The sequence below is a fragment of the Canis lupus genome, chromosome 10 (genome assembly GCF_011100685.1).
Source record: "Canis lupus familiaris isolate Mischka breed German Shepherd chromosome 10, alternate assembly UU_Cfam_GSD_1.0, whole genome shotgun sequence".
Lineage (NCBI taxonomy): Eukaryota > Metazoa > Chordata > Mammalia > Carnivora > Canidae > Canis > Canis lupus.
Window position 1 is genome coordinate 39,728,581 of NC_049231.1, and position 16,715 is coordinate 39,745,295.

The following is a 16,715-nucleotide window of genomic DNA, read 5'->3' on the forward strand; positions in this document are numbered from 1 at the left end:
CCTGGGTTCCATGCTGGCCTCACTTCTGGGACTCCAAGCTAGGTTCATGTTTTCTCACTGGCCTTCTCTCCCAGTGATGTTCTTATTCATCTTCTTGGATCAGACACCACTTTACACATATGACCCCTACATTGGCAAGCTCCTCTGAAAGCTCCACATTTAGTTCGTCATAACTGAGTTTAAGGTGTTTGGGATTGCATTATGTGGTCCCTCTGCTTATGAAGCAACAACTATTATTCTATTCTTTGTGTCTGGAATTAAGTTCAACCTTTTCAGGATTTTTGCAGTTACAGAAATCAAGGATACATTCTGGAATTTATATTTCATGGTGTCCAATATAGTCAGGTAATGGCTCATTGATTCTCTTTTGTAAGTTGGCTTTTTTTTTTTTTAAGAATTCTGGAAAATGGTTTAATTGAAGATACAGTCAGGAGTCTCAGGAGTATATGGGTTAGGGCTGGAAGGAGCCTGTGTCTCTCAGGGTCCCAGAATGTCATTGTGAAGCCCTGGGGCTGTCCCTTGAGGTGCAGTGGGAGACTGATTGGTAGTTCTAGCAGTTCCTCTGCATTTATTTTCTGTGTTTTAATTTCATATATGATTTCATCAGAGGAGAGACCACTGTAGTCAAGGAAACAAGTAAATTGCTACAGCTACACACTGATGAATGGAGGGGCCTGGACTAGAGCTTTGATTCCAATCGCAGTTTGTTCAAGGGAGGGCTTGAGAATAGCCCCAACTCTACGTACATACATGTGAAGATACACTCATATGTATGTACAAACATGTATACATGCACACACAGACATAAACACATACAACTCTGTAATACTGAAAATCATTTTGAGTTTGGGAAATTAAGCTTTCATTTCTCTTTTCATCATTTCTAATTTTGAGGAGCATTTGTAGGTGTTTTTGTCTCACAGTTTTTTTTTTAAGATTTTTTTTTATTTATTCATGAGACACAGAGAGAGAGAGAGGCTGAGACATAGGCAGAGGGAGAAGCAGGCTCCATGCAGGGAGCCTGACGTAGGACTCAATCCTGGGACTCCAGGATTATGCCCTGAGCCGAAGGCAGGTGCTAAACCGCTGAGCCACCTAGGGATCCCAAGTCTCACAGTTGTTTTTTTTTTTTTTTGTCTCATAGTTTTTAATGGCCTTTGAGCAAACATGAAATCACCTGGGCACACTGGATCAGTATCAGGGCTCTTTAACAGGTATGGCTTCCAGGGTCCTGGAACTTGCATACAAGGTCAGAGATAGTTCACAGTTCTTTTGCCAAGGGCTGAAATGATCTACTGTCCTAGTGAAGCTTGCTGGGTAAAGCACAGGGACACAGCTATCCTTCTTACAGATCCTCAAATCTTTTGGGATGACCTTGTCGATTGTCAGGACCACATTCCCAAGAAATGTATTTCCTGAGTTCGTTTTCTACTGAAGCAAAACTATTTTTGCATTTCCTAAAATCAATAAAGATGAGGCAGTGCTGGTCAACGGGAAGACTTTGAAGTCAGAGGCACACAGGAACCCTGACTGGGGGCATTTAGCTATGTCATTAGTCCATGTTGCTTTATTTCTTCTAGAATATGCAGAATTGAATGCCTTTCGTATGTTTATGCTAAGAATGAACTTATTAAAAAACATTATGTGAAATATAAAGCATGTGAAATATAGAAATATAGGTCTGTCCATGATCAAAGGATGAATATTTATCTATCTCCCCACACACATATATACTTATATAATTTTCCATATTATATTAGCTTGAGGGATACTCACACTATTTGGCATATACATTTTGAGAAAAAATAGTTTTAAATCATGATATGACTTTTATTCATATTTTTTATTAAATATTTATTGATCAAGTATCATGTCTAAAGACATCGTATCCAGCATACAAAGATAAGTGAATCTTTATACTTTACTTCTAATCTAGTAACAACACACAATACTTCTTTGTAGCCACACGACTTTTTTATTTATCTTGAAAATTTCAAATGTCAGAAGCAAATTTCTCAGCAAAGTACGAGACAGTTTCTGATGAGTGTTCAAGCATTTTGTCTTGAATTCATATTATCAACTTGATATCTCTGCTGTGTTAAGAGATACTCATGAGACAGCTGAAAGGGATAATATTAAAATAGATTAGGTGATTGTAATTCAGTGTCTATAAAAAGCTATAATCTAAAGGCCTAGAAAGTTTATTTCTAAACTACTAAAATGTAAATGGACATTCAAATGTAGCATTCATATTTTTAGCCAAACATAGCTTTTATCACATATAAACAAACAAGTAATCCAAGATTGTCAAAGAAGTTGTTAGAAGTATAAAGTGACTAATTAAAATAAGAAATACCGGTCTTATTACCCTGCAGTGGTCTGGAACTGAATTGAATGCTGTTTGATTTAGGAATTATAGCAATTCATATCTTAAGGGCTCTGGAGTCTTCATCAAACCATGGAAAATATGGTACATTAACTCTGGAGACCATACACAGAGATGCTAAGCTAAGGAACATTCTAGCCAATGGAAATTTCTAGAGGGGGAGCCATGCTTTTCTTTCTGCATTCCATGTTCAATCTGCTTAGTTTTGGGTAACCATTGTTCAACACCCAACATTTTAGTCAAGTTTTGTTTTTTTACTGAATTGATATCAAATTCTCCTGTTTTAGAAAATCACCTATTCAACAGGCATTTGTTACTTAATATAGGATTTTTTGTGGATCTGAAAAGGGCATGGTGACTAAAAACCTATGAAACTTGATAACAGGGCAACCTAGCAAGTCCAACCTCACTTTTGGGAATTAGGAGTACCAATGTACAAATTTTATCAGAAAGCAAAGGTGAATTAGGAAAAATACTTAGTCTGAAATAAAACAATGAAAAAGTACTGAAGTGTATTTCTTCTGCAAATTCAAGATTTGTATCGGGGTCTTGGAAGTGATTTCTCTCTGCTAGCTCCCACTCTCGAATATGGCTTTTTAAGGTGTGATTTCAATTTTAAATGACCCATCTTACATTGATAATGAGGCTCTGAGATTTTTTATGTGGACTAGAATTAACACCAGATGAAATTTTGGCATGGGTTTTCCACTGTAGTGGGAAGACAAGTGAAAAATGAAAACAGTTCAGCACACATCAACACAATCAGTGCTCTCAGGACACCTCCTTCCTTCTTTGCTGCTTTCCTCTCTCTGTTGCTAGCTCCTCCACCGCCCCCCCCCCCCTTTTTTTAAAGATTTAATTTATTTATTTGAGAGAGAAAAGCTGACTCCCCACTAAGCAGGGAGCCCCACTAAGGGCTGGATCCCAGGACCCAGAGATCATGATCTGAGCTGAAGGCAGATGCTTAACCGACTGAGCCACCCAGATGCCCCTGTTTCCCTTTTACATGTCTTCTCTCTCCTTCTCTTTCTTTCCTTCCTTCTTTTGTACTGACATCAATGAATGAATATTTCATTTGTAATATTCTTTTTTAAAAATTTTTACTTAAATTCAATTTAGTTAACATATGGTGTATTATTAGTTTCAGGGGTAGAATTTAGTGATTCATCAGTTGTATGCAACACCCGATGCTCATCACATCACATGTTTTCCTTAATGCCCATCATGCAGTTACCTCATTCCTATCCATCTCTCCTCTAGCCACCCTCAGTTTGTTCCCTATTGTCAAGAGTCCCTTATGGTTTGCCTCTGTCTCTATTTTCATCTTATTTTATTCTTCTTTTCCTTCCCCTATGCTCATTTGTTTTGTTGCTTAAATTCCACAGATGAATGAAATCTTATAGAATTTGTCTTTCTCTGACTTATTTCATTTTGCATCGTACCTTCTAGTTCCACCCACATCAATGCAAATGGCAAGATTTTGTTTTTTTTGATGGCTGAGTGAAATTCTTTTTTAACCTAAGAGAATGGTCATTCTGGCTCTTCTTTCTGAAATCAGAATTTTGATTTTTTTTTTTCGTTAAATTGACCTCTTTAAAAATACATCAGTACCCATAGGAAGTTCTCTTATGGGCTGAAAATCTGGGCTTGTGTTGCCAATGGCCTCCAAATTTCAATAATTTGATATATCTATAGCTACAGAATTGGTAAGTGATAATAGATATCAATTTTGGAAAATAGAGAAAAACAGACTATGAGAAAGAACTTTAAAACTCACTTGAAGTCTGTGGATAATAATTCCTTAGGAAATGCTTCTTTGCTCATATTTGACTTGGCATTTGTTTATCAAGTTAATACAATGTATCCAATATTTACTGAATGTTGGCTATGTGATACATGATGAAAAGGAAAAACATGTATCCAAATGAAATTCCTTGGCACATCATTCCAGTAAATAGTGTATGTCTTAGTACCAACATTAACCTAGTGTCATTGAAAAATATTAAACTCAAGGGGCACCTGGGTGGCTCAGTTATTTAAGTGACCGACTCTTGGTTTCTGTGTCAGGTCAAGGTCTCATGGGTCGGGAGAGGGAGCCTGCATTGGGCTCCGTGCTGTGGTGAGTCTGCTGGAGATTTCTCTCTCTCCCTCTGCTCCTCCCCTGCCCCCCTCAAGTAAATAATAAATCTTTTTTAAAAGAAAAATATTAACCTTGAGTTGTAGAAATGGTCTTTTTTAGAGAGAATGCTATGATGTTTTTCATAGGGCATGGTATCACGTGTCACTGTGAAGAGTGCATGAGGGAAGGCCCTAAGACGCCTCACTGGGTTGAAAGGCCATAGTTCAATGTCTTAATCTTTTCTCTTTATACCTAACAATATCACACAGTTTCCTGGCCAGACATATGGTCCATTTATTACTGAATAAAACCCAGAGGTGAGAATCAATGTATCCTGAGTTGAGAGAGTTGATCTTACTTGGTTAGCAAAAGTCTATGAGCTATACCCATGGTGAGGATTCTTGGATATTTTATATGTGACTTAAAATTTACCAGATAGTACATTTAAAAAAATAATTTCACTTCTTCCTCAAATTTTTTCTTAATTGATTCACAGGCCATGTTTTACATTTTTAATTCTTGTATTATTTTAAAAGTATCTGCGTATGTTCGTGATGAGAAGAGCACTGTTGGCAAATTGAGTTTAAATAAAAAAATAAATTTAAAAAAAGGATCTGCATATGGTAAAACTTCCCTTACATCCAGGATTCAGTTAGGAGTCAAATATAAGCAGATATATGTGGACAAAGACTGAGCTGTGGAAACATTCAAGCTGTAGCGTTCACCTGCCTGTGTCTGTATCCCGGCTGCATCCCTCAGCAGCTGGACAACACTGGGCGAGTTACTGACCGTCTCTATGCTTCTACAAGACGAGGTTACTACAAACAGAGCTCACTCATAGAGTTGTGAGGGTTCGTACATGGGAAACATTGAAAGCAATTCCTGGGACAGAACAAGCGCTCAAAAATGCTTATTGTTGTTGCTGTTGCCATTATTATATTAAAAGGTATATATAAATTTAAATCTTAATGAGTATAGTCAAACTCAGTCTCACAGGGACACTTTCTTTTGAGTAAAGAGAATGTACTGCCTATGGGGAAAATAGCACGGCCTGAATTAATCATTACCATCAGCAATGATATCTAAATACAGACACTTAGACAACAACAGATGGAGGACAATAGTTCTGTCGTGATTCGCCTATTTTACTGGTGATTTTTCTCATTCTGCACTTACTTCATGGCACTCCGAGGCCCTGAATCTTGAAAGACTCCTTTCTCTCCTTATTTTCAGCATCTCATCCCCTTCCATCGACCTCCCCTTTGGGGGTTAGGCTGGCCGTCTCCTCGCTTCCCTCTCCCTCTTGCAAGCCGTCTGAAGCACATCTAGAGTGTGCACCCCCGGCCCCCCATGTTCTGCGGGGAGGTTGAGGCCCAGCCAAGACCACACTGCAGGGCAGAGCTTGAAGACTCTGAGCTGCAGGTGCTCGGTGAAAGGAAACAGGCCCAGAGAGCCTCTGACCTGCTTCTATTAGCCCCCTGCCCGCCCCCCCCCCACCCAGCCAAGCACTTGTTCTTACTTCCAAACTTATACTGAACCGTTGAGACAAAGGACTGAGATGAACCGTGTGGAAAATGGGGCCCGAGCAAGTACCCGATGCCACTTTTCTGAATTCTAACCCAGGGATTTCGACATCAGCTCTTCAGCCCTTGGGAGTGGGCCTGAATGTTCATTTTGCCTTCTCTCGAAATTGCTTAGTGGCAAACACCAGGTACCTATGGCAACCACAGAAGAACGGAGGAGTCTCGAGGATGGCATGCTGCCACAAATCCCAAGGGAAGCCTTGTTTGTCCCTCTAGAGCCACTCGGTAAAATCTCAGCCCTAACATTAGCTGTGTCTCTATTTGCCTTCATGAGAAAGGTACCTTGGTAAGGCAATAGAATTTTGTTCTTTGATGAATCTCCTAAATGCAAAAATTGTATCTCTTAACAGCATTTACATTCTCTATCCAGGCTGCTTTATGAAAAGGAACAATTTCTATGTATTAAACACAGTATAAAAAAAAATCACATTTTAATGGACTGTGCAGACCTAAAGAAATCTATTACCTTAGGGAGTTAACTGAAGACCACACTGAAGTGTCTAAGGAGTCCATGCTTATGGTTTCTGTTGTTCTTTTCCCAACGTGTGTAGATACACATTAAAAATCTCATTTATGCTCAGTGTGATTTTGATGCAATGACATAAATATCATGTGGACAAATAACTCAAATTCTTCCCGCCACAGGGGCTGGGGGAAATCGCTGCTCAGATGGATTTGGAAAGAGAGCGAGGCCACACAAACTTTCCAAATCCATACTCAAAGTCTGAAAGTTGATCTGCCCCAGTAATTCAACTGCATGTTGAAATATACAGATCTCCAAGTGCTGAACACATGTCCTGAGTTGTTCACGTGCACTTTCTAAAACAAAACAAAACAAAAGTGCTTGAAAGCTTGGGTGCCCAAAGCAGAAGACAAAAACTGAACAAAAAACCAAACACTTAGGGACACCTGGGTGACTCAGGTCATGATCCCCGGGTCCTGGGATTAAGTCCTGCATTGGTCTCCCTTCAGGGAGCCTGCTTCTCCCTCTGTCTGTGTCTCTGCCTCTCTCTCTGCCTCTCATGAATAAATAAAGTCTAAAAAAAAAAAAGTCAAACACATAGACTCTATCCATTTCTAGGAGAATCGAACTGCTAGGTGTTGAGCCGTAACTGTTATGCTGGAAAAATTGATTAAAATGATATTAATTGAACCCTATATTTTTCAAGATATCTGCCACTTGAAAACTGATCAGTTAAGAGTGGGTGCCAGGGTGCAACTAGGCTCCGTGACACTTGTATCAAGACTGAAAGGGAAGAAACCAATACATGGTAACTGGTTATTAGTAAACTAAAATTCAAATTGGAATGTGGGGACCCAGAAGTACATTTGAATGATTCTGAGCTTCTGAGGAAGGAAATCCATTACGATAAATAGTTAGGCTCTTCAACTGGCAGCAAGATTTCTTCTCAGTCTTCTGTGTGCAAATGCAATCATGTTACATCAAATTATCCAACTAGTTAATAAAAACAAATTTCTTTGAAATTGCTTATTATGAAAGTGGCCCAATTAACGGCATCACCTCAATCTGAGTCTGGTGGTTCCCAGGGACAACGGAATCCTCAATGAAGCTGCTCTGTGGGCAGGTGTCCGGGTGCCAGCTGGCTCATGGGGAGCTGGTGGCTTCAGTCACTTACCTTCGAGAATGTCTTGGACTCTTCCTCCTTCAACATGATGAATTCTGGCAAGGTCAACATTGGATACCCTTTACACTTACAGCTTCTTCGAACTTGTCTCACCCACCAGCCCAGAGGTAGTAGCCAAGTTCAAATACATCCCTTAGTCTCTAGATGTTCCTCCACCTAGTATGTGATTGACCTTGAACCAGACATTTTGCCCACAGCTTCCATCTCCAGACACAAAGAGTGAGAGGCTGTTTGCTGGTCCTTGCTGTGGAAACCCTTTACTTTCCTTCCTACTTTGTGCTATGCAGGGAAGCTGCCAAAAATGTGTTTTTTGTTTATTGGTAATGGATCTTGTTGGAATTAAATTACTTAAGAATGTGTCTATTGCAATTAAAAGAGGTATAATGTTTATATTAACATTTTGAAGTTTGGTTACTCTTGGAGCGTCAGTTTACATGAGTATAAATAGGCGATAATGAACATGATGAAGTATTCCCTAGTAAAACTGTAGCTTTCTAGGAAGATGTGAGTGTGGTTAAGTCTCCCCAGTACCAGCTGCAGGACAATGTAAGATATTACTGTTAGGGCTTCGTTTCTGCGTGCCTTAAATAGTAGGTGAAGAAAATTGCTCCATGAAATTTTCCCACTTGAAATCTCTGCGAACACGACTACAGGTTGCTTGTGATCTGATTGTGAAGAAACCAACTTGGAAATGGTTGTGGGAAAATAAGACTAAGTCTTTGGATTTAAATTCTTTGCCAGAAATGTTGATTAAAATCATACTGGTTAGGAGAGGAGCATTCTGGATTCAATAATGCATTCCACTCTGCGTTCTGGGGGCCCCTCTCCACGTACATGTACATATTTTGACTTAGGGCTCCGTGTTCACAGCACTTATTTTTCTTTCTTTTCAGTGACTTGGTCATCCCCTAAAACTCTACAGGGACCTCTCCCTTCAACCTCTTATTCATTTTCTCCCACTTGTTATTGCCAAGTGATATGTCTTACTGTCCCCTGTCAGAACCCTTGGTCTGTTTTCTGGGATCTCTGTGCTCCACAGTGGGCAGAGCCTATATATTGGAAACACAATTCATATCTCTTCTTTCACATTCTTGACATGACTGGGCCTTGTCTTTCTCCAAAGATCTTAACTTCCCACTCCTCCTGTAGAGGTTGCACCCTCCACACCCAAGAGCACAGGGGCTAAGCTGAAAGAAAGACATCAAACTTCTTGCTCCCCAAGGAATACTTTCAAATCAATTCAATAAATCTTGATGGTGTGCTTACCATATTCCAGATACTAGGTGCCATTGGTGAGGATGGGCAGGGAGAGTAGATCCAGAAATACAAATGGGAAAGGTCCAGCCATTGACAAGGATTGGTAGAGGAAAGATATTTGCACATGTGTATAACGTAGAATGCAGGGGATGCCTGGGTGGCTCAGTCAGTTAAGTGTTTGATTCTTGATTTTGGCTCAGGTTGTGATCAGGGTGGTCAGATTGATCCCCATGTCAGGCTCCCTGCTGGGTGTGGAGCCTGCCTAAGATTCTCTCTTTCTTTTTCTCTTCTCTCCCTCTGCCCTTCCCCTCTGTTTCTCTTAAAAAAAAAAAAAGAAAAAAGAAAAGAATGCAAAATAGAAAAGAGATGTGAAGTGCTGGAGTTACCAAATTGGTAGCTACATCTTCTCAGTGGAAGGGTGAAGGAAAGAGGGGGTTGAGTGGTTCAGTGGGTTAAGCATCTGCCTTCAGCTCAGGTCATGATGCCAGGATCCTAAGATCGCGTTCCATGTTGAGCTCCCTGCTCAGTGGAGAGCCTGCTTCTCCCCCTGCCTCTCTCTGTGTCAAATAAATAAGTGAAATCTTAAAAAAAAAAAAAAAAGAAAGAAAGAAAGAAAGAAAGAAGAAAGAAAGAAAGAAAGGGTGGAGGAAAGCTTGAGAGAGAAGTTTGTCGTGCTGATGGGCCTTGAACTAGGGCTGGGGTTTTAGAGTCAGGGGGTGATGCTAGAGGCACAAAGTCCAGGAATCAGAAATGAGTAGGATGGGCACATGGGCACATGGGCACATGGGCACGTCCTGATTTCCTGTGTAGGGGAGGGAGACACAGCATGGGAGAGGGAGGGTAGTGAGGGATGGGCCGGTGTGCTGGGTGGGGATGATTGTGGCAGACCTGCATAGCGTTTATGATCTCAGTCTGAGCCACCAAAGGGTTTTCCAAATATCTCATTTTCTGAAAAAACTTAGAAATTACAGAGAAGCATAAGGAAGAAAAATATCGCTCATAACTTTCCCGCCTAAAGGGAAACAACTACTGAAATTTATGGGGTTTCCTGCTTATTTCCTCTACAAATTTTAGAAAAACAACAACGTCATATTAATGTTCTGAATGATTTTTTATAAAACTTTGTATAAATGCCCTTGTATTTGTTTTTAAAATTCAATCAATATACTCTTAATGGCTCTACAATATCCCCAATTACTATCCCCTTCTCCCTTTCTGTAGGGTGACCTATTGATGCAGTACTACCAGTCAGCGCTAAAGTTGTAAAAGGGGATTGCGCATTGTACATATGAAACCTTTGTTTTTATAAGACATCATAATTAAACCTCACTTTCCTCCTTTTCATTATTAGCAATTCACGCCACTTGATTAAAACTCAAGGCAACTCATGGCCACCGAGGCCTCCTGGACCACAGCCAGCTTCCCAGAGGACATCAGAAACTGCGGACTTCTAGGCTTGGGCACCTGAAATCAAGGTGACTCCCTCTAGCAGCAGTTATGCTCCTGCTAGTGGCTTGTCACTGCCTAGCTGGGGCTCCTGGGGCCAGTGGCCTGATGTCATGTGCCCAAATTCTGCATCGCCTTCTTTCTCCCTGTTCACTTATCCTTTGTCATCTTTATTACTAGTGATGATATTTCATCCTTATTTACTTCGAATTGGCTTAGACCACGGTAATTATTCCAGATCTGTTACTCTCCTTAACGCCAATTTTCACCTCTGCCTGACTCACTCAGAGCAGCTTACTTTATCTTCTATTAAGAAGACTGAAAACACCTAGAAAGATCGCTTTTTGTATTTTTCCTCACCCTTTAAACATGTCCCTGGATCAGTGCTTCTCTCCTGCTTCAGGAAACGCCCCATGAAATAGAGAAGTGCCAAAATATAAAAGATGAAACAAGTGGTTCATTTTCAAAATCGAAATAATGAATGAATCAGCAAAAAACCGTAACTAAAACAAAAAGCCTTCTTCTGCTTTTGACAAATAAGAAATACCCAGTTCGGGTCAGCAAGAATATGATGCTGAATTTCAATCATTATGGCAATCGCATCTTGCACAATATCGAAAACCTTTTAGAATCTGGTTGCAAAAGTAAAACATGTATTGCAAAAATCTGGAAAACTACAAAAATAATGTGAAGGAAAAAATAACCCATGGAAAAACACAGTGGACAGTGTTATGTAGGACCAAATCGTCTGGGATTAAACACTGGCTACTTATTAGGTGAATGATTTCAGGTAATTGAATCTCTCTTTGCTCTGGTCGCATCACTGTTACAATAGGGATCAAAATAGGATACTTTCTGTGAATTATTTTGGTGATTAAATAAAATAATTAAAGTTCACAGTCCTTGGCATTTAGGAAAACTCAATCAATGTAGATTTTATCCTTTCTTCCAATGTATATACAAACATGCACATTACATGTCACACATGTACAAGTATTTACGAAACTGGGATCCCATTGCATTTAATGTGCTATGGCCTACTTTTTAACTTGACATTATCTTGTCAGCATTTCCCTGAGCTATTTTGCATTCTTTGAACACATGGTTTTTAATGGCCGAATAGCATTCTGTTCTATGGATTTACTATAATTTTACTTAACTAAATCTCTATTGTTGGTTAATTAGGCAGCGGCAATTTTTTGCTATTATAAATAGCATTGCAGTGAACATCCTTGTACATAATCCTTTGTTTGTTTCTCTGATAATTTCCTTGGGATAAATTCCAAGAAGAGTAATTATTAGGTCAAAGGACCAGAGCATTTGTAAGAATCTTGATCCGTGGGGCCAATCTGCTCTCTAGGAAGTTTGTCCTAATTCGTGTTCTCTGTAGCAATATGTAGGAGTTTTTATTTCAATCACACCTTGACCAATGATGAGTAATGCACAATATCCATTTTGGAGACTGCTGGCCTGTTTGGTAACAGGAAACCTTAGAGTACTACTATTCATTTCATCAGCTTCAGTTATAGGAGTGAGTTTTTGGTGATGTTAGGAGAACAGACCTTGAGGGTAGATTTCTATTAGGCATTTCCTCCCAGAGTGCTAAAATGAAACTCTAAGAGTTTAAGATAAATTAAGTGCAGCTTAATTAACAATAATCAACCGTTAATCAATTACAAATTATTTTGCAGAGGAATCTTAAACTTATTTTTAAATGTCTATAAGACTAATGTTATTTATTTGAGAATTAATCTGTGGTGCTTGACCGTAGCAGTTTTATTGTCCCCATAATTTATGGGATAACAGTGCGTCCCCAGGAACTGAGAGTGAGCGGTGGCTTCTCCCACAGCGAGATCAACTCTGGGTACATGCCATTGGGTACGCCTAAGGGCTTGCTCTTGACATTTAAAGAGGGATCAAAGGGAAATCTTTTTTATTCATAATACACTGCTTCCTGACAATCCATGGTGGAGAAGCATGGGTGATGGGATTAGGTGGGGTAAATGAGTTCAGAAGATGCAGGAGTCACTACTTCTAGATGCCCTAATAGTTTTTGAGTCCTTTTTCTCACTTGTTCTGTAACCAGTAAGGTCAATACAATAAGCTATATCCACCACTGTAATGTGAATTGTGTGTGTGTGTGTGTGTGTGTGCATGCACATGGTGTTCAAACTATAGGTTTTTGCTTGTTTGGAGGAATATGTGCTATTTAGAAAGGAAGGGACTGATTCTTGCCTCCAGGAGATGGGGGTTGTAGTATATGTTGCTTGTCGTGTGTACTGAGTTGAGCAAAAGAGAAAGTCTTTCATTTTGCCTGTGAGTGTGGTGGCAATTACCACGTTTGTCTGAACAAATGAGAAGCAGTTTCTCTGTGCTCTGGGGAGCTGATCGGAGCAAGGCATGCTCAGAGTGAAAAGCGGGTTGGAGAGTGGGAAAGTGGGTGTGAGTAAGCACTGCCAGCCCTTGTGTTGGGTCAGACAGCTGAGAAAAGACTGGAAGAGAAAGCAAACCACTCAGGACGGTGAAAATCCGTGAGACAACCCATAGCCAAGATGTCGAGAAAAAGACAGAGCTTATGTAAATAGAGCTCAGTAACAGACTGGTTTTTACAAAATGATGATTTTTAATTGGATTTAACTGGTTTTCTTCATAACCTGTGTAACTTGTTAATCACATTGTTTTGGCCACAGGTTTGAGTTTGTTTAGTATGTACCTTTTTATTTATTTATTTTTAAAGAGATTTAATTTATTTATTCATGAGACACAGAGACATAGTCAGAGGGAGAAGTAGGCTCCCTGCAGGGAGCCCGATGCCAGCCTGATCCCAGGGTCACACCCTGAGCCACAGGCAGGCAATCAACCACTGAGCCACCCAGGTGCCCCAGTATGTATCTTTTTATTAAAAATATTTTTTAGGGCAGCCTGGGTGGCTCAGTGGTTTGGCACCTGCCTTCGGCACAGGGCGTTATCCTGGGGACCCCGGATCGAGTCCCACATGGGGCTCCCTGCATGGAGCTTGCTTCTCCCTCTGCCTGTGTCTCTGCCTCTCTCTCTGTGAATGAATAAATAATAAATAAATAAAATCTTTAAAAAATATATTTTTTAAAAGGTCCCAGTTAGATATCATCTGTTCTAGCAATAGGGATTAATTTTAAGTTAGATCCTTTGGTGATAGGGGTGCTGTGCTTGTAGACAGTAACTGGTGATTCCATATCACGCTGTTACTGCTGAAGTATAAGGATTGACTAGATTAACACTGTAATTTTTCTAAATCTTTGGTAGCTTTGTTCAGCAAATCCTCCAGATGTGCTGCTTTGCCAAACACCCACTTGGGTTCTGAAGGGGACGACGCTTCGATTCCCCCCGGGGGCTTGGGACAGGGATCTCTGTGAGCAGAGATGCACCACGGGAGGTGCAGGAGAACACATCATGGAGTGGGCTCTGTAACTAGAATTCCAGCGAGTCAGTCCAAGTTGGGACATAGGACTCTGATTTCCTCTCTCAGCCTTGAATTTGTGCTTTTGGCACATGAATCCTTCTTGATTCTTATCTTAGTCTGTAAATAGCACAGAAATTGCACATGGAAAAATAGGACAAATCATACTTTCTTTCAAAGGGCAAATTAAACATTCCATAGAATAAGGGAAGAGTTGTTAGCAGGGGGAAAAATGCACTCTTGCTCAGGCCAGTGTGAAAAAAGAGCGGAGTCAATTGGACTCAGACTCAACCTTAAAGAAAGTTTTGAGTATTTGCACTTTTTTTCTTTAACCACCCTCTTAGCCTTCCTGCCAAATATCAAATCCTGAGTTTTCCGAAGGTTTGAAAGTATTCCCATTAATTTTTTTTCTCTCATAGCCCTGTATTTACCAGGGCTTAAAATGGAAATACTGAAACCCAGTAATAAAGGGCACTATGGTAGTCCCGGTCTGTCTGAGGCCAAGCACTCCTGGCAAGGCTCTTAGGGAGTCCCGTTCCTACCAGGCTCCAGGGGAGTTTTCACTTAGAGACGGTTTTGAAAATTAGAGTTCATTTAGAATAAGCAGTTTACTTCAAGAAATGGAGTGAGCTATTTCTTTGACTAAAAAACAAAACAAAACAAGAAAACGTAAATTGGTGGATGAAACTCAGAAACTATCTTCCCAAAGGGCGAGAAGAAATGAATGAAACTTCCTCTGTGAGAATGACCTTGGAATTAATTAAAGTCTCTTCTTGTGGTTGTGCCCTAGGCCCGGGCTACGTCAACTCTGATTTGGTCAGAGTTCACGAATACACATCTGTTTGAGATGCCGGGGTGGCCTGTCTCCCTGGGCGTGCCAGGCACTCAGCCCGGTACACAGTCCACAGCAAACGTTTGGGTTGTTCAGTGGGTAACTAGACAGATTTGAGGAAGGGAGAAAAGAGTGTGCTTGGAAAAACAACACCTTCTCTTCTTCAAGAAGAAGTTAGAACACAGAGAGGCTGGGTCTTGACCACATGTGCACAGCTGGTCAGTGGTCCAGCTCAGGCCCTGAGTCCAGATGCTGCCTCCCATTCTGCATCCATTCACCAACCTGGCCACCTCAAGCCTTTCCCAAAGATTGCTCATCTCATCCCCTCTGCTGGTCCACTTTTCCATTTATAACGGCAGCACTGCTCTACAGTGCTGGGCTCCTGATCCACAGGCCCTCCCCATGTCTCTTAGCTTAGGGCAGACACATTTCTGCTACTCCCTCACCCTGTGCCTGTAAGCAGAGTATCTTCACCCATCTGGGTGAGTTTTTTTCCTCCAGGAGGAGCAGCTCTATTTTTTTTTCTGGGGGATGTACCTTCAGCTGGGCTGTCAGGCCCATTTTCTCCCACCCAGCAAGGGTGTAGGCTCTCTCTCTCTCTCTCTCTCTCTCTCTAATCTCATTGGGCTCCAAGCCATTCTCTGGATAGGCTGTACCCCCGCATGTGGCCAGGGCTATTCAGACGTCCACTCCTCTGCATGGAGAACTCTTCCAGAACTTCCTTCCCCTTTTGCTTGCCTATTATTGCTCATGGATGCTTGCTCTTAATATGCAAATTAATACTTTAAGAAGTTCATTTCAGAAAATATGAAAAAATAAATCATGCAATAAAACAAAAATCACCATAGTTCTATGTGTCATTTTGGTTAGTTTCATTTTTTTCTAGGAATTTTAGAAGCAAATTCAAAATCCCATAGAATGAAAAAACCCCAAGTATATGTGCTATTTATTTGACTTAAAAACGTGTGTGCTCTTTGTAGAATATATGAAAAATATAGAAAAGCCCAGAGAGTGGGAATATCCTGGAATCTCACCCTGCATTTCAGTGTATTTCCTTAGAACCCTTTTATTCCATGCATATATAGAAAGCATACTATATGCTCAAATTTTTCAGAATCACTTGGCGCAGAGAGATTCACAGGTTCCATGTAAAAGAGTATGTTGAGGGGAGTTTGACAACAGATTACGGTTGTCCTGGGTGCCTCAACAGTCTTTACCAATTAAAAGAAAGAAAAAAAAAATCCCACATGGTTTAGGTCATTCTGGTAAAGATGCCATAAATCATTACTCAAGTTTTGGGCAATAAAAATGCTCACTATATTATTTTATTTACAGATAGCATGGAAGAAAAAATACATTTTTAATTTAATAGTCCTGGTGTCTCAATTGTGTAATAAGCTTAGCTGGAATGGAACTTGATCATTTATTAGACTGAGAGGCAGCATAGTTTAGTGGCTAGCCATAGGATGCCCCTGGCTTTATGGCTCAGCTCTGCAACTTATTAGCTGCAACTTATTAGTTGGTGATAGTATGAATTCTTAATTTGTCAGTCTCCATAGTTGTCTTAGTGAGAAGCTGGGTAAATCAATGTTAACAGCCACTGCTGGCCAAATACCTGGTGGTGTTTCCTCCTTCAGAATGTTCTCTGGCATCCCTGATCTGTACCCCACTGCACTGAAATTCATGTCTCTCTTTGTTGTGCTTTTATAGAATAAGTACTCCAGTTCTATCATAATATTTATTTCAACGTGCATTCTAGATATTTGTTTAAGTGTCTGTCATCTCTCTTCCTCTACTTGCCAATACTTGGAGCATGCGAACTTATTAAATATGAAGACTTTTTTTTTTAATGTTTGCATTATCAAGAGAACACTGCCTGGATGGCGTGGGTGCCTAATAAAAGTGACTGTCAAATGTATAAACCCTCCACTTCTGGCACTGATTTCCAAACTTCAGTGTGTGGCTTCATATTTATTCCTTCTGCATTTTACTTTTTGGGCCTCAACTTCT